Source organism: Lampris incognitus, chromosome 14 (assembly GCF_029633865.1).
Source record: "Lampris incognitus isolate fLamInc1 chromosome 14, fLamInc1.hap2, whole genome shotgun sequence".
NCBI lineage: Eukaryota > Metazoa > Chordata > Actinopteri > Lampriformes > Lampridae > Lampris > Lampris incognitus.
In genome coordinates this window covers 10,497,980-10,517,665 of record NC_079224.1, presented here as the reverse complement: position 1 = coordinate 10,517,665, position 19,686 = coordinate 10,497,980, and the positions used below count along the sequence as shown (strand labels likewise).

Genomic DNA, 19,686 nt, shown 5'->3' with positions numbered 1-19,686 from the left:
CTCTGACTGTCACTAGACGCTATTGTAAATTCACTACTTGCAAAAAAAGCATAGTAGTTACAGAAGGTTGAAAACAGCTCACCTCAGTATTGAGTAGAGAGAAAAACAGACACCCCTAGTTCACTACACTGCCATTTCACCTCCTTGCCGCTAGATGGCTGATTGCGCTTGGGTGTTATAGAATAGCATTTGTAGCACACACGGAAAGAATAGATCCCCCTGTCGCTAAGTTAACACCAGCTCAACGTGTGTGTGTGTGATTGTGTGTGTGGGGGGGTTCCCGGCTATAACTATGAGCTGGATTTAGTCAAGGAGAACCCGCTGCAGGTGATCGATCAGAATCACGCAGATGTCTTCAGTCTTTCCGTCTTTGTTGCCACCACTACAAACACAATCCTTGTACAACAGTCTGATGACTCTGTTTCTGCGTAAATGAACATAATAAATCAGCGACCTTTATAAAATCATGAGGCACATGAAGAAAACGTAAACTACATTGCTTTCACAAAGGTATGAATTTACACTGTACAAGGCAATACAACTGGTAAACACAGCAGATAAATAATGTGGCTATGTATGAAACAGGCATATCTGAGGCTGAAACAACAAATTCCCTCTTTAACAGTGGATGAATGCCAATCAGCGGTGCAACACCCCCCTCTATTGGCCAGTAGTATGCAGCACGATTGAAACTGCAAGGCACCAATTCCGGTGGCTAAACTAGCTGCTGCGCTACGCATGCTGTACCATCCATCCATCCATTATCCAAACCGCTTATCCTGCTGTCTGGGACGCGGGGTTGCTGGAGCCTATCCCAGCAGTCATTGGGGGTATGCGATGGGACACCCTGGACAGACCGCCAAGCCATCACATGCACACACACACACACACAAACACACACACACACGAAATTATATTGCCAAATCAATGAAATTGTAAAGCCCACCTGAGATTAACAAAACGTGGCATGAATACTTAAATGATCAAATAACATGATTGCACTCTTTACTTACCGTTCTACCTACTACCAAAATCCTGAATTTTAAGAAATTTTGTTGTAGCATTTCTTTATTAGGACACTTTGAACATGATTCATGGATGATTCAATGTAACCCCCTGACACATGGGGGTGATATAAAATGATTATGTAGGGACCTCTAAAATCTACTGTACATACTTTGTGGTACTTCATTTACCAGCATGCTTTGTGTCTTAAGCATTTCCTATTTTCTTATAAGTGTCTAATCATGTAAACCATGTATTTGCTCTTTGTATTTTTATTTGAATTTTGATATTAGCCAATGATATGGTGTAAAGTTACTATGCCCGCTAAATCGCGCGGTTGTCAACGTTCAATCTCCTCACGGAGAGGGAGGAGTTGGGCAGTCCGAGCGAGTACGACGAGGAGAGAGGGCCACTTTTCTGCTGCTCCGTCTCAGTATCCCTTTCGCGGAGACTTTATACACAGCCCGTGTACTAGGCCCGCATTTGAGTTCAGGAGTGTTGCGATTGGCCAGCGGTCGTATGCTTGCTGCTGGGGTTTGTTTTAGTATGCCGATTATTTTGTCTATGCCCCATAGCCAGTGTCGCCGCTAGCTAGCTAAGAGGATTTAGCATCCAGTGCTAGTGTGTTAGCTGACTATAGTTGTGGAGGCTAGCCAGAAGTCATCGGGCTGCGCTGGACGGTGATCTAACTAGGGGAGCCGCTCTGCTCCATTCCTGGGACCTGTCTGCTGTCCAAAGAGGACTCGGTTCACCTGCTCTCCAGCGCTGGGCCCACCGGAAGATCACCATCTTCTCCAGGGTTTTCTGAACATTGCAACCTGTGGCCATCTTGTGGGTGGAGGCCGCTAACGGGGAGCCGACACCTGCCAACTGCTAGGCTAGCGCTACGCCTTCCATCCTCTGGACTGCACACAGCCTCCCGGTCGAGGGAGCGATGGGTTGTGAGTAACCCGAAAATTTCATTTATACTGACACACACACACACACACACACACACACACACACACACACACACACACACACACACACACACACACACACACACACACACACACACACACACACTTTTATCTCGTCGCCTGGGCATCGTAGCGGTGGCTGCCTTGCCCTTCGCTCAGAGAACTGCTTTAATGTGCACCAACGGGCCCCAACGGAAAGCGCTGGGTATTTTTGTGTTCTTTTGCTACTTTTCTTTCTGTTTATGGTGACCGGTTGTCACACCCTGTGTAATTTCAATCAATGTTTATTTAATCAACAATACTACACTCGTGTGGTATTCCGTCTCTCTCTAATTATTATCAAATAAATCCTATTATTATTGATTATATTTCGGGTGTATTGGCAGCTCATTTTCCGCTTATGCAAAGCCTAGGTTACTTTTAGAGTGCTGGTAATAAGCTTGTACAGTACTTCAGTACACAGCAGGGTTATAAGATCTGCATTAACCACATGTTTGTTTAATTCTGGGAAGATACACCATTCACTAGCCTTAGGTAAGTGTAGTATTTTCACAGTGGAGGCACCGCGCTACTAAATTGATTATTATCTTGGTTAATTATTTCTATTATCAATTATCACTAATATTGTCATTAGTGGCACTAGCTTACTTGTACACAGGAGGTTCAGCCAGCTCACCATTCCACCGCTGAGAATTCAGGATCCTGTTGCGCCATTGGATTGTATTGTAACACTTTAGTAACTGGTAGCATTAGGCTTTGTCTTGTTTAAATGTGCTTGGCGTTGCCCGCCAGTGAAAAATGGGTTACATTTATGAATAATTAGGATGAATAGTCAACTTCTTTTTACAGTTACCTGTGAGGCCTCTCACCTGTGTGGATCATGACATGTTGTTTGAGATTACATTTTGAGCCGAACCCATTTCCACAATCGCAGCACCTGAATGGCTTCCCCCATGTATATGAGTCATTCCGTGCCTTAGTAAATCTGGCTTCCGGGTAAACGTTTTCCCGCATGTAGTGCATCTGAATGGCTTCTCCCCTGTATGAGTCCTTCCGTGCCTTAGTAAATCTGGCTTCTGGGTAAACGTTTTCCCGCATGTGGTGCATCTGAATGGCTTCTCCCCTGTATGAGTTCTTATGTGCACTTGCAAATGTGACTTCCGGGAAAACATTTTCCCGCAAGTGGTGCATTTGAATGGCTTCTCCCCTGTATGAGTCCTTACATGCGTTTCAAAATTGGACTTATGATTAAACATTTTCCCGCACGTGGTGCATCTGAATGGCTTCTCCCCTGTGTGAGTCCTTATGTGCGTTTGTAAACTTGACTTCTGGGTAAACGTTTTCCCGCATGTGGTGCATCTGAATGGCTTCTCCCCTGTATGAGTCCTTACATGCGTTTGAAAATTTGACTTGTGAGTAAACATTTTCCCACACGTGGTGCATCTGAATGGCTTCTCCCCTGAATGAGTCCTTAAGTGCCTTAGTAAATGTGATTTATGGGTAAAGGTTTTCCTGCACATGGTGCATCTGAATGGCGTCTTCACTGCATGAGTCCTTGTATGCCTTCCCATGTTGCACTTACAGGCAAAATCTTTCCCACAAGTGGTGCATTTGAAAGGCTTTTCCCCCGTGTGAAATGTCTTGTGAATTTCGAAACTTTCCGAATTATAAAGCACTTTCCCACAAATCTTGCACTTTTTGTAGGGCATTTTGTGAGGTTTCAGCCTTGCTTTCCGAGTTGAACCCGCTTCCTCACAGTTTTGGCGACTGCAGGTATGGTCAGCTTCACTCTTTGTTACATGACAGCAGTCAGAGAGGGTATGGTCGTCACTTGTTGGTTCTGATATTAAAAAGTTGTCTTCTTTGGCATCCAGTTGTATCACTTCAAATGAGGTGACAGCTAGGGGCTCTGTGTCTCCCTCTGTCTTGGTTTGGTAGATTTCTGAGGGCAGAGGCTGATCTTTATCATCATCATTTCCTTCACAAAGAGGGGTAAATATGGACTCAGCGGTATCAGCTACCTCCTGCAATGGAAGCTGGTCTTCCAGTTGACTGATCCACAGTTCCTGTTGTTCCTCCTTGGCTAGACTGGGGCTCCTCTCCTGCTCATCATGCTGCTGATCAGATAACTGTACAAAGCCTGGATAGAGGGAAAAGAAATATCAGTGCTGTTATTTGCATCTACAGAGGTAGTTTAAACTTTGGTCGTAGTAGCACACCCTGCTTACGTATCTTATGTAACCCAATCAATTGCATAAACAAAGAATTGGTTTAAAAAAGAGAGAGAGCCCAACGGGAAGAACACAAACACCTGAGGGGAGCTTTAAAAACCTGCGGCTACCCCAGTTGGACCTTTGTTAAAACTGCAACACGTCCCAAAATGACCAACCGGGTGAGCGACGAGGAGAAAAGGAACAGAAGGAATAACACAGTAATCCCGTATGTTTCTGGGGTCTCCGAGAAACTCAGGAGAATTTTCAACGAACACCGCATCCCGGTATACTTCAAACCCAGCAACACACTCCGACAAAGACTGGTTCATCCCAAAGACCGTGTACCACACACCCAGAAAAGCAATCTGGTGTATGCTGTACAATGCGAGGATTGCACTGACCTATACATAGGAGAAACCAAACAACCACTACACAAACGGATGGCCCAACACAGAAGGCCAAACTCCTCAGGACAAGACTCAGCAGTTTATCTACACCTAAAGGAGAAGACACTCTCCTTCGAGGACAGCAACGTACACATTTTGGTCAGGGACGATAGATGGGTTGGAAGAGGGGTGAAGGAAGCCATCTATGCGAAACTGGAAAAACCATCCCTCAACAGAGGAGCAGGTCTGCGACACCACATATCTCCCACTTGCATACCATCCTTTCATCTCTACCCAGGAGACTCAAGAAGTTTAGCCTCCAAGAACAACAGTCGGTCACTAACGGCTTCAACGACTCATGGCCACTGAATGGAGCACTAACGAAGTCGAAACTAACACCCCCAACAACCCTCGCTGCTAACATCGTATCACAAAGAGCCACGCATATCAATACCTCTGATAACGACGGGCGTTGCTAACATCGGAACACAAAGAACCATGGACATCAATAGCTCTGATAACGACTCCAAAGAGGATACATATCTGAGTTTTATCACCAGCCAGTCAGACTAGCTTGGTCTAGTCAGAAAGGCACGAACTGATGAAGCCTCTTGGATGAGAAGCGAAACGTCTTCACGGATATATACCAAGTGCAGTTGCACTTGAATCAATTCCTTTGGATATCTTCTACTTGAAGTTTAAAACTGGTTGACATTAATCACAAAAAGTGCACTACCGCCACCTGTTGAGCTAAAGTGTGAACAAGTGATCCTTTTTATTTTTTTTTTCATTTTTAAAATACCTTTATTACACAAAATATCTGGCCATAACAGTAAGAAATTAGCAAATAGTACAGCTCAGACTGACGTATTACATTTTTTTTTAATATTTCACAAAACAATAAAAGATAAAAAGAATAAGAAAATATAAAGACAAAAAGACAGGTCTCATCGGAAATGAATATCTGTATGTTTTTGTAAATATTCAAAGCTTGTTTGATTTGTATACATTTCAGTGCTTTCTTAAAATTTATTGATTCATTCATGAAGACTAATAATAGTGGCCTGGCATTAATAAACCTAGATCTATGGATAAATTGTTTAGCCATGATAATCAGGCTATTGTACAATATTATCATATTTTTATCCTCCATTATGAATCCAAATTTAATATCCTTATAATCTAAATTGGGCAAATGAAAATACTTTTTAGATATCCAAATTTGAAACTTCCAAAAGGCTCTGGTATAACTACAAGTAAAAAAACAAATGTTCTACAGTTTGGATAACAGAATCACAAAACATACAATTGTTTTCATCAATGTTAAATCTTTGTCTCAGAAACTCATTACAAGGGTAAATATCATTTATCATTTTAAAATGAGTTTATTTCGCGTTTGGTGAAATAGGGAGAGTGAGGTATCTGGTTCTAATTCCGACTATAATCTCTTTGGGATAATCTTTATTTAATAGATTTTTTTCTTTTTAACGGGAGAGAAAAGAGTACAGCAGTAAGGGCACCTCACACAATTTTGTTTGTGCATTTTTTCGCCGTAAAATCGAAATTGTCTGTATAAAGTGAAGCCATCTGTGGTACTAAACGTCATAAGGCAACCTTCCTTTTATCATATTCACCATTACTTGTGGGATTGCCTTGATAACCACTGAGTATTGCTTTTTGTACACGTCACACTGAAAATATCAGTGAATTCATTGTAATCTAGAAGATTTCCTCTTGAATCCATCAAATGTAAACTAGACTAAATACCTCTCTCCACCCAATCAGAAATTAGACTACTAGTACTACTACTTTCGGCTGCTCCCGTTAGGGGTCGCCACAGCGCATCATCCTTTTCCATTTCTCCATGTCTTCTGCATCTTCCTCTGTCACACCAGCCACATGCATGTCCTCCCTCACCACATCCATAAACCTCCTATTTGGCCTTCTTCTTTTCCTCTTCCCTGGCAGCTCCATATTCAGCATCCTTCTCCCAATATAACCAGCACCTCACCCCCACACATGCCCAAGCCATCTCAATCTTGGCTCTCTTGCTTTGTCTTCAAACCGTCCAACCTGAGCTGTCTCTCTAATATAATCATTCCTAATCCTTCTTAGCATCTTCAACTCTGCCACCTCCAGCTCCAGCTCCTGTCTTTTCATCAGTGCCACTGTCTCCAAACCATATAACATAGCAAATCACTCCTGAAACCCACTCCACCCTGCCTGCACTCTCTTCTTCACCTCTCTTCTGCACTGCCTTTGTACAGTTGACCCCAAGTATTTAAACTCATACGTCTTTGTCATCTCTACTTCTTGCATCCTCACCACTCCACTGTCCTCCCTCTCATCCACGTATGTGCATTCTGTATTGCTCGCATATGTATTCTGTCTGACAAATCTGTCAAAATCTGTCATAACAAAGAATTATAAAGAAAGCAACAGAAGGGAGGAAATCATCGTAACAAGACTAATGTGGGGCCCAGGGTAATATTGGAACTGTTATGGGGACGGGGCACCCCATTTTCATTAGTTTGCATTGTTGGGCACACTAATTGGTTTGTTTATTTTTTGACTATTTATCACAACCTTAATATTTGGCTATATGAATGAGGGTTACATGTGAGGAGCTAATACAGGCACTTCAGGGCAGCTAGGGGTCCTCAGGTAAAGGCGTGGTGCGTCAGTAAACAGATTGCCTGCAGTGAAATGACCGAGTGACTGATGTGTCTGTGTCTCTGAATTATCAGGTGAGCAAAAGTGCTGAAAAAAGGTTTAAGAGAAGCAACACAGAGATATATGGAGTTCAAAGGGGTTGTGGGGTATTAATAAGACCGTATGACATTTATACCACTGTTTGTAAGTTTATTAATATCCATGATGTCGGAGACGGTACTTCACCTCATATTAGCAAACGGCTAAGAGCCGTGTAACCAAACTTTGTGTAGTCAAAATATGAGTTGTGTAAATGGCAGGATGTGACAAATGTGAGATTATCTGAGCATTATTAAGATAACGAGTGGCTTACAGTTCAAGTTCGATATTGAAAGTGAATGTGTGCGTCAGTAAACAGATCGCCTGCAGTGAAATGACCGAGTGACTGATGTGTCTTTGCCTCTGAATTATCAGATTAAAAAAAGTGAAAACCCATGCACGCCTGGAAGTCCCTCTTTGTCCAAGTGTGCAACAAATATTGGAGGCACCGCGGGGATGATTAACGTCGCATAATGTGAGAAGGACGCGCACCGGATCGCCTTTGATTGACAGTGGGCACGCGCAGCGTCTGGGGCGCAGCTACATCATGGATCTGGAGGAGTTGGCAGAGACTTTGCCCGAGAGACTATGGCTTTTACAACGGGACCAGCTCAAAGAGGTGTGTGCTGAGGCAAAAATCCCGAGTGGAGATGTCATGACAAGGCGAGCGTTAATCAGACTAATTACAGAATCTATGGACAGTGTGATGGGTGATGAAGAAGAGGATGTTGCAACACATCATCTAAGGACAATGTTGAATCTGGTGAACCAGATGATAGGAAATACTGGAGATATTGATGAAGATAATACAGAGGGCACAGCGCAAACCAGCCATAAAACAGCTGAAGAGATGAGTTTAGCTGAAAAATACTCACAGTTCCAGCTAAGCAGCCAAGTCTTACAGGATGAAGTGAGGCAGCTGAGTGAAAGACTGAACAATGCACCTTCAAGTCAAGCTTCAGCTCCACAAAATGTAATGCTGACAGCTGTGAACCGGCTTCCAGAAGTGACAATAAGGAGAGATTTCAAGATCTGTGGTCAAATTGGGGAGAAGGGACAAAAGGACAAATTCTCATATACAAACCTGATGCATCAGATAGACAGAGGCCTGACTAGAGGACACAGTGAGGCTGAAGTCATGGAAGCTTTGATCAAGTCAATCATTCCAAGTTTGAGTCTTCGTGACATGCTTGAGATAAAAAGTGATCTGACCCTTCCCCAGTTGAAGGTCATATTAAAAGGAAATTTCAAAGAGGACAGTTCAACAGATCTGTATCACAGGCTAATAAATATAACACAAGACAGCCATGAGTCACCTCAAAACTTCCTCTTTAGAGCCATCGAGTTAAAAGAGAGACTGCTGCTTGCTTCAAGAGATGTTGGGTCAGATGAACAGTACAGTCCCGAGCTCATCCAGAAGAAATTCTTGAGGTCAGTGGGTACTGGGCTGTTAGGTGACCATATCAAGTTTCAGATGAAGCCCTATCTCGATGATCATAAAGTGACAGATGACATACTCAGACAGAATGAATGAAGCAGCTAGTGTTGAATCAGAGCGACAATCCAAGCAAAGGAAAAACACAAGCAGCAAAGTCACAAAAGTAAACGAAATACAGACAGAGATGCAGACCAGTCGGCAGGACTAGGGTGCAGATGAGACCAGAGTGGGGGTTCAAGAAAGTCAGCTGAAGTTGTGAAGCCAAAGAGTCGTAAGGCACCGGCTGTTGCTAGTTCAAGAGACTCAGAACTTTATGAAATGGTCAGACTGCTAAGAGAAGCAATGGCTGAAATAAGGAAAAGCAAGTGAGAATGACTGTCAAGAGAGGATGTAAAGCATGTCAGGAGGAGAGAACAGGTGACCACTGTGAACACTGCTTTAAGTGTGGACAAGCAGGGCACTTCTCAGGGGCTGTAGAGGACGAAAGAGGCTGACAGGGAAACCAGACAGCATGCAAGCCACAGTTCAGACTGTTTCAACAACAAACCCATTCACTACAAGCCAGGCTGAACCAGATGACAAGGTGAATGAGCTTCTGTGTGAGAGAATCAGCCAGCTGGAGGTGGAGTTAGAGGAAAATGGGGAGGCTGAACAGATTATGGGTGCCACCTATGCCAGTCATCTCTCATTACACCGCCAGGCTAAGCTGAAATTCCTTCTTGGGGAAAAAGTGTATAGTGGATTGTTCATTCGAGAGTGTAGCAACTCAAGCATTGTGGGACACAGGCTCGCAGGTCACAATTATTAATGACAGATGGAGGAAATCCAGCTTCCCACACATACAGCTATGGAGCCTGGATGAACTCCTGAGTGAGAACGAGACCCTTGTTGGCAAAGCAGCAAATCAGACAGTTATACCCTTTGCTGGTTGTGCTGAGATAAAGTTCAAGCTTGGATCAAATCGGAGTCCACAACCACAGCTAATCGTGCCAGTGCTTGTCTCTAATGAACCGGGAGTAGCAGAGCCACCAATCATCGGCTACAATGTTATTGAGCATCTGGTGATGAATGGAATGGAGCAGCATCCAAAAGTTACACCTGCTGTAGTAAGAGACGCCTTTTCCATTGATTGTAAAAAAGCAAATGTGTTGATAAACATAGTGCAGAGCAGCGACCAGAATGACGAAGAGGGTGTAGTTAAGGTGGGAAGATTAAAGACAGTGATCCCTGCAGGGCAGACTAAGGAGGTGAAATGCAGTGTGAGGACGGGTCCCCTGTCCACAAAGCAGGAAGTCCTTTTTAAACCAGAGGAGGTGCCAAAGTGGCCGGAGGGGTTGAATAACCTGGAAACCATCATCTGCCTGTAGAAGGGAAATTGGTCTAAGGTAGCTATCCCTGTCACCAATGAGAGCCACCATGACATTATTCTCACCCCTCGCACAGTACTGGGACAACTACAGCAAGTCAAGGCTATTTACCCAGTGGATGTAAGACCAGCTACTAGTATGAGTGAGAACACAGCCAACACATCCAGTGTGAGTAAAAACACAGCAGACACAGCCAGCACTGCTGGAAATCACAAAGAGGAAAACAGACAGCCGGACACAGGCTCATTTGATTCATGGGACCCTCCAGTGCCCATTGATCACCTGACACCAGACCAGCAGGTAAAGGTGAGACAGATGCTCAGAGAGGAGTGTGCAGCATTTTCGAAAAATGAGAACGATGTGGGCTGCATTCCATCTCTGCAGTTAAAGATCAGACTGAGTGACACAACTCCAGTAAGGCACACCTACACCTCTGTGCCCAAGCCACTCCACAAAGAGGTGAAGCAGTATTTGGAAGACCGCCACCCCATCCCTCGAGTCCAAGATATGTTGAACAGCTTGAGCAGCAGTGCATGGTTCTCAGTACTGGACCAGGGCAAGGCCTATCATCAGGGGTTCATGGTGGAGAGCAGCAGAGCACTGACAGCCTTCATAAAACCCAGGGGCTTGTACGAGTGGATAAGGATCCCGTTTGGCCTGTCCTCGGCTCCAGCAGAGTTCCAGCGCAGTATGGAGGAGTGCCTCACAGGTTTGAGAGATGAGACATCACAGCCGTATCTGGATGACAATCTTATCCACAGTAAGACTTTTGATGATCATTTATGTGATATGAGAGAGGTGTTACGCCGCTATCAAGCGCATGGAGTAAAATTAACAGCAAAGAAGTGTGATGTGTTTAAAGATAAAGTGAAGTTCCTGGGAAAATTTGTATCCAAAGATGGCTACTGCACGGATCTTACTGAGATAGCACCAGTACAAGCGCTCAAACACCGCAAACCTGGGACTCTGGGATACCTGAGAAAGATGCTGGTTTCCTCTCATATTATCGGTAATATATCCCAAATTTCTCACGCACCGCTCAGCCACTGCACAGGTTGTTATCCACGGAAAAGGCATCAGAGCGTGGAGCCCAAAGGTCAAGTACAAGTAAGAGCAGAGGGAAACACAAGAAATCAGACCAGCTCTCCTCTAGCCAGCCGATCACCTGGACAGAACAACACCAGAAAGTGCTCTGCCAGCTTCTAGAGTACCTGCTGCATCCACCACTCCTAGGTTATCCCGACTTTGAGAAGCCATTTGTGCTGCATTGCAATGCCTGTCAAGAGGGGTTTGGTGCAGTACTGTACCAGAGACAACAAGGCAAGCTGGTTGTCATTGGTTATGGGTCGAGAACACTAACTGCTCCTGAAAAGAATTACCACCTCCATTCGGGCAAGTTGGAGTTTTTAGCAATGAATGGGCGATTTGTGAAAGGTTCCATGAGTACCTGTATTATGCACCCTCCTTCACTGTCTATACTGACAATAATCCTTTAACTTATGTCCTAACCACAGCGAAACTGAATGCCACAACACACCGGTGGATTGCTGAGCTAGCGGACGTCAATTTCTCAATCAAGTATCAGCCCGGGAAAGTGAATGGAGACACAGATGGTTTGTCACGTATGCCACTCAACATGGAGCAGTACATGTGCACAAGTTCATAGGAAATGGAGCCAGAGGTAAAAACAACTGTCACACAGGCACTCCTACTTGAGTCTCACGAGCATGAGCCTTGGCTGTGTCCAATCACCATCATTGCAGCATGTACTGATGCAGAACAAGAGCGAATAACATCCCTGGTGGCAGAAATCTCAACAGAGGGCCTAATGAGAACGCAAGAAGAGGATCCAGTTATTGGCAAGGTGCAAGAGTATGTCATGACAGGGCAGTGGCCTCGTCTGGGGGGAAGAGATCGGCGTGATGACTTCTCTGTGTTAATAAGGGACAGAAACAAGCTGTATGTCAATGAAGATGGTATCCTGTACAGAAAGTCAGCAGAGCGAGACCAATTGGTGCTGCCGAAAACATTCCACCAGCTAATCTACAGGGAAATGGGGCACCTCGGAGTGGAGCGCATGCTCAGTTTGATCCGTCACCGATTCTATTGGCCACATATGCAGAGGGATGTGGACCATTATGTGACCAAGATGTGTAGCTGCCTGAAACGGAAGCGCCCAAACAGGCCGACTAGAGCACCGCTGGTTAATGTGGTGACCACATACACCTTTGAGATGGTGTCAATAGATTTCCTGCACCTGGAGATAAACATATGAAAAACCACGAGAAAGAGGGGCAGAGCTTCAAAAGAAATGAAGGTATGCAGTGAAATGTAGTGAAATTCATATTCTAGTCAAATCGGATCTTCAGCGTTGTTTAATGTTAGATTTTCAAACTGTGACTGCACATCATTAGCTATAAAGTCTATATTCAGGCAATCAAATATATTCAGCCCATTGAAACTTATGTAAGTTAATTATTTTAATGGAATTGGAAAAAAATACCTCAAAACTGAAATATAAAAATGGCTGAATACACTAAAATGTTTGGGTAACTGTGAAAGGGAGACTATAGAATTCCTGTATGCAGTCTATATAGGCTATAGACCAAATTATTTTGTTATTTCATCTAGATGATCCCCCAAGAGCTCTCAATATAACCAGAAGCCTTGCCGAAATGATTGTGAAGCACATGCAACCTCGCTCTGTGTTTGAAGATGAGGGTTTTGGGAATTTTGTCAAGACACTTGAGCCACGCTACAAGATTCGAAGAAGGAAGACTTTAATGGAATAATGGAAGGGAAAATACCAGAAATGTAAGAAGAATGCCGATCAAAAGTAAAAAAAAAATCTCTGGATGGTGCAAACACATGTCACAACAGACATGTGGACATCTAGAGCCACAGAGGCTTGTTTAACTGTCTCATGCCATGTCATTGATGAGAACTGGCAAATGCAAGCATGTGCCCTGGAAGCCTGTAGTTTTGCAGGAAAACACAGCGCTGACAACATTAGCACAGAATCAAAACGAATCACTGATGAACGGGGTGTAACTGACAAAGTTCAGGCTGTAGTCACAGATAATGGAGCCAACATGGTTGCTGCAGTGCGCAAAGCAAGTTGGGTGCATCCATGTTTTGCACACACTTTAAATTTAGTGGTAAAAGACTATTAAGGCCCTTCCTGATCTACTTAACATCCAGCAGAGATGCAGTGCTATAGTAGCTTTCTTTCACCCTGCGCAAGAACAGCAGAGAAGCTCAAAGACATTCAGAACAAAAACCGATAGTCAGTTGAAACAAGGTGGAACTCTGTGTTTTATATGTTCCAGAGACTCTGTGAGCAGAAGGAAGCTATTACAAGAGCTCACTGTGCTTACGCGAGAAAGACTGGTTCATGATCAGTCTCTCCGTTGTTATTTTCTTGAAAGAGACTGAACAACATGTAAAACTTATTTCTTCTACGAACAAAAAGGTTGTGAAAACTTATAATGTATGTATGTCTTTTAATATCTTTATGCAATGGAATGGAATGTAGCCCTGGCTCTTTTACTTATTTTCGTTCTATATACTGTCCTCTGTATGCGAAATCAATTGTATAAATAAAGATTTGTTTAAAAAAGAGAGAGAGAAGAAAAATAACCCATTCACAGAGATCTGTGTTAATTCCCGTAGCCAATAAACAATGACATAAATTGAAAGAAGGAATGCAAGAAAGTTTAGATTATGGATGGCACACACGATTTTACGAACCTATTCTCTGTAACGCAATACTGGGCTTCAACACCATCTCCAGCAGTCTCCTCTGTCGATCTCTCTCCTCCTCATACTCCGCTATGGTCCTCTCGAAAGTTCCTAATATCTCCTCAGCTGCTGCAGTTAGTCGCTCGATGACGAACGATCTTAAAAGATTTGTTCTGGACATGGTAAACTCAACGGGGAAATAAAACCAGTTGAACTCCAGCGGCACAATGTCGCGTAACTGATTTTCTATCGGCAGGTGGCTGGTTTTCTATCTTCTACTTGCATGTGAAAGTTCTCATTCATTCAGATCGTGGTTATCCAAAGGAACTGAATCAAATGCAACTGGACTTGGTATATATCCGTGAGGACGTTTCGCCTCTCATCCAAGACGCTTCATCAGTTCGTGCCTTTCTGACTAGACCAAGCTAGTCTGACTGGCTGGTGATGAAATTCAGATATTTATCCTCTTTGGAGTCCTTATCAGAGGTATTGATATGCGTGACTCTTTGTGATACGATGTTAGCAACGCCCGTCGTTATCAGAAGTATTGATATGCGTAGCTCTTTTGTGTTGCAGAGTTCTGATGACGCAAACACAGACCAATATCTACTTTTGGACTCACACCACCCTCTGGAACACAAACTGGGCGTCTTCAGAACTCTGCAACACAGAGCTGACAATGTGCCCAGCAGCACTCACGCCCAACGGGAAGGAAGGAATAGCATAGTCATCCCGTATGTTTCTGGGGTCTCCGAGAAACTCAGGAGAATTTTTAACAAACACCGCATCCCGGAATACTTCAAACCCAGCAACACACTGCGACAAAGACTGGTTCATCCCAAAGACCGTGTACCACATACCCAAAATGCAATCTGGTGTATGCTGTACAATGCAATGAGGAGTGCACTGACCTATACATAGCAGAAACCAAACAACCACTACACAAACGGATGGCCCAACACAGAAGGCCAAACTCCTCAGGACAAGACTCAGCAGTCTATCTACACCTAATGGAGAAGACACACTCCTTCGAGGACAGCAACGCACACATTTTGGACAGGAAAGATAGATGGTTTGGAAGAGGGGCGAAGGAAGCCATCTATGCGAAACTGGAAAAAACATCCCTCAACAGAGGAGGAGGTCTGCCACACCACCTATCTCCCACTTACAATGCCGTCCTTTCATCTCTACCCAGGAGTCTCAAGAAGCCTAGCCTCCAAGAACAACAGTCGGTCTCTAACGGCTCCAACGTCTCATGACCACTGAATGGAGCACTAACGAAGTCGAAACTAACACCCCCAACGACCGTTGCTGCTTAGCAGCTGATCACAAAGAGCCACGCATATCAATACCTCTGATAACGACGGGCGTTGCTAACATCGTAACACAAAGAGACATTGACATCAATAGCTGTAATAACGACTCCAAAGAGGATACATATCTGAGTTTCATCACCAGCCAGTCAGACTAGCTTGGTCTAGTCAGAAAAGCACGAACTGATGAAGCCTCTTGGATGAGAGGCGAAACGTCTTCACGGATATATTAATTAATCTCAAAAAGCGCAATACCGCCACCTGTTAAGCTAAAGTGTGAACAAGCGGTACTTTTTTTTAAATACCTTTATTACACAAAAAAATCTGACCATAACAATAACAAATTAGCAAATAGTACAGCTCAGACTGACGTATTACATTTTTTTTAAATATTTCACAAAACAATACAAATAAAAAGAATAAGAAAATATAAAGACAAAAAGACTGGTCTCATCAGAAATGAATATATGTATGTTTTTTAAATATTCAAAGCTTGTTTGGTTTGTATACATTTCAGCACTTTCTTAAAATGTATTGATTCATTCATGAAGTCTAAGAATAGTGGCCTGGCATTAATAAATCTAGATCTATGGATAAATTGTTTAGCCCTGATAATCAGGCTATTGTACAATATTATCATATTTTTATCCTCCATTATGAATCCCAATTTAATATCCTTATAATCTAAATTGGGCAAATGAAAATACTTTTTAGATATCCACATTTTAAATTCCCAAAAGGCTCTGGTATAACTACAAGTAAAAAAACAAATGTTCTACAGTTTGGATAACAGCACCACAAAACATATTGTTTTTTATCAATGTTAAATCTTTGTCTCAGAAACTCATTACAAGGATAAATGTCATTTATCATTTTAAAATGAGTTTCTTTCGCGTTTGGCGAAATGGGGAGAGTGAGGTATCTGGTTCTAATGCTGACTATAATCCCTTTGGTATAATCTTTATTTAATAGATTTTTTTTAATGGCAGATAAAAGAGTACAGCGGTAAGGGCACCCCATACAATTTTGTTTGTGCATTTTATTCACCGTAAAATCGAGATTGTCTATATAAAGTGAAGCCATCTGTGGTACTACCACGTCATAAGGCAACTTTCCTTTTATCATATTCACCAATACTTGTGGGATTGGTGGGATTGCCTTGATAACCACTGAGTATTGTTTTTGTACACGTCACATTGAAATGATCAGTGAATTCATTGTAATCTAGAAGATTTCCTCTTGAATCCATCAAATGTAAACTAGACTAAATACTACCTCTCTCCACCCAATCATAAATTAGACTACTAGTACTACTACTTTTGGCTGCTCCTGTTAGGGGTCGCCACAGCGGATCATCCTTTTCCATTTCTCCATGTCTTCTGCATCTTCCTCCATCACACAAGCCACATGCATGTCCTCCCTCACCACATCCGTAAACCTCCTCTTTGGCCTTCTTCTCCTCTTCCCTGTCAGCTCCATATTCAGCATCCTTCTCCCAATATACCCAGCACCTCTCCTCCACCCATGCCCAAGCCATCTTAATCTTGCCTCTCGCTTTGTCTCCAAACCATCCAACCTGAGCTGTCCCTCTAATATAATCGTTCCTAATCCTTCTTAGCATCTTCAACTCTGCCAGCTCCACCTCCTGTCTTTTCATCGGTGCCACTGTCTCCAAACCATATAACATAGCTGGTCGCACAACCATCTTGTAAACCTTCCCTTTAACTCTTGCTGGTACACTTCTGTCACAAATCACTCCTGACACTCTTCTCCACCCACTCCACCCTGCCTGCACTCTCTTCTTCACCTCTTTTCTGCACTCCCTTTGTACAGTTGACCCCAAGTATTTAAACTCATACGTCTTTGTCATCTCTACTCGTTGCATCCCCACCACTCCACTGTCTTCCCTCTCATCCACGCATGTGGATTCTGTCTTGCTCGCATATGTATTGCGTCTGAAAAATCTGGCAAAATCTGTCATAACAAAGAATTATAAAGAAAGCAAAAGAAGGGAGAAAATCATCGTAACACGACTAAAATTGGATCACACAGGATTAAATGGCACTTTGTTTATAATGGGGATAAAGGACAGTGATACGTGTGAGAACTGTCGAGTTAAAGAAAACACTGAACATGTAATACTACATTGTAATATGTATGAAGTGGAAAGAGAAAGGTCACAGGATAAAGTCCGAGAGGCAGGACGAGAGTGGAATCTAATGGGGATACTGGAGAGGGGTAGAGGATTAAAATCACCAGTAAGGCACTCTTTAATTTTTTAAGTGACGCAAGGTTGATGGGTAGAATTTAATCGGGTTAAATGGCATGATGTTACACACTCTTGTACAATAGGTGAAGATATGCAATGTAAAGTTGTTTGCGATCTGTCTGTGAATGTTCTCATTCATCCAGGTCATGGTTATCCAAAGGAGCTGAATCAAGTGCAACTGGACTTGGTTTATATCCGTGAAGACGTTTCGCCTCTCATCCAAGAGGCTTCCTCAGTTCGTGCCTTTCTGACTAGACCAAGTTAGTCTGACTGGCTGGTGATGAGCCTCAGAATTTATCCTCTAGGAGTCACACCCGGAAAAGCAATCTGGTTTATGCCGTACAATGCAATGAGGATTGCACTGAACTATACATAGGAGAAACCAAACAACCACTACACAAATTGATGGCCCAACACAGAAGGCCAAACTCCTCAGGACAAGACTCAGCAGTCTATCTACACCTAAAGGAGAAGACACACTCCTTCGAGGACAGCAACGTACACAGTTTGGACAGAGAAGATAGATGGTTTGAAAGAGCGGTGAAGGAAGCCATCTATGCGAAACTGGAAAAACCATCGCTCAGCAGAGGAGGACGTCTGCGTCCCCACCTATCTCCCACTTACATTGCCGTCCTTTCATCTCTACCCAGGAGACTCAAGAAGCCTAGCCTCCAAGAACAACAGTCGGCCACTAACGGCTCCAACGACTCTCATGACCACTTAACAATGAAGTCGAAACTAACACCCCCAACGACCGTCGCTGCTAAACAAATGCAAATCAATAGCTCTGATGGCGACGGGCCCGGCTGGACATCGAAGCACAGGAGAGCCACGCATATCAATAGCTCCGATAACGACGGGCGCGGCCAAACATCGGTACACAAAAGAGCCACTCATATCTATAGCTTTGTTAGCGACGGGCGTTGTTAAACATCGGGACACAAAGAGCCACGCATATCAATAGCTCTGACAACGACTCCTAGAGGATAAATTCTGAGTCTCATCACCAGCCAGTCAGACTAGCTTGGTCTAGTCAGAAAGGCACGAACTGATGAAGCCTCTTGGATGAGAGGCGAAACGTCTTCACGGATATATACCAAGTCCATTTGCACTTTATTCAGCTCCTTTGGATTGCGATCTGTCAGTAAACCGAGAGCAGAAGAAGAACAAGAAGAGGAAGAGGAGGAGGAGGAAGAAGAAGAAGTTTGTTTTTAAAATTCAAGACATCAAATATACAAACACATAAGCAAAGCCAGTATACTCTAAAACAACAGAGTAGGCTAAGATCAAACATGTCAAAGACAATGAGAACGAAACAAGGAAACAGAAATAGTAAATTAAAAAGAGCTAAAATAAAATAGGACAATACAATATTCCAGGGGTTAAATTATATTAAATTATTTAAATGCAAAGAATAAGCTTCTTGAGTCTCCTGGGTAGAGATGAAAGGACGGCATTGTAAGTGGTAGATAGGTGGTGTCGCAGACCTCCTCCTCTGTTGAGAAATGGTTTTACCAGTTTCGCATAGATGGCTTCTTTCACCCCTCTTTCGAACCATCTATCTTCTCTTGCCAAAATGTGTACGTTGCTGTCCTCGAAGGGGTGTGTCTACTCCTTTAGGTGTAGATAGACTGCTGAGTCTTGTCCTGAGGAGTTTGGCTTTCTGTGTTGGGCCATCCGTTTGTGTAGTGGTTGTTTGGTTTCTCCTATGTATAGTTCAGTGCAATCCTCATTGCATTGTACAGCATACACCAGATTGCACCATTTTGTTGAAAATTCTCCTGAGTTTCTCGGAGACCCCAGAAACACAAGGGATGACTGTGCTATTCCTTCTGCTCCTTTTCTCCTCGTCGCTCACCTGGTTGGTCTTTTTGGAACGTGTTGCAGTTTTCACAAAGGTCCAGCTGGGGTAGCCGCAGGTTTTTAAAGCTCCCCTCAGGTGTTTGTGTTCTTCTCGTTGGGCCTGAGTGCTGCTGGCCACATTGTCAGCTCTGTGTTGCAAAGTTCTGATGACGCTCAGTTTGTGTTCCAGAGGGTGGTGTGAGTAGAAACGTAGATATTGGTCTGTGTGTGTAGATTTCCTGTAAACCCCAATGTGGAGGCTCCTGTCTTCCCCAATGTGGACGTCACAGTCCAAGAAGGGCAAACTGTTGTTCTTTACGTCTTCCCTTGTGAACTTGATGTTCTTGTCCACTGAGTTGATGTGTTTGGTAAACGCTTGCACCTCTTGTGTTTGGATTTTGA

General features: G+C 43.5%; 1 pseudogene; it reads right to left on the bottom strand.

Annotated features, from left to right (window-relative positions):
* LOC130124313 (zinc finger protein 585A-like) overlaps positions 1–19,686 on the bottom strand; it is a 100,318-nt pseudogene that overhangs the window by 34,517 nt on the left and 46,115 nt on the right.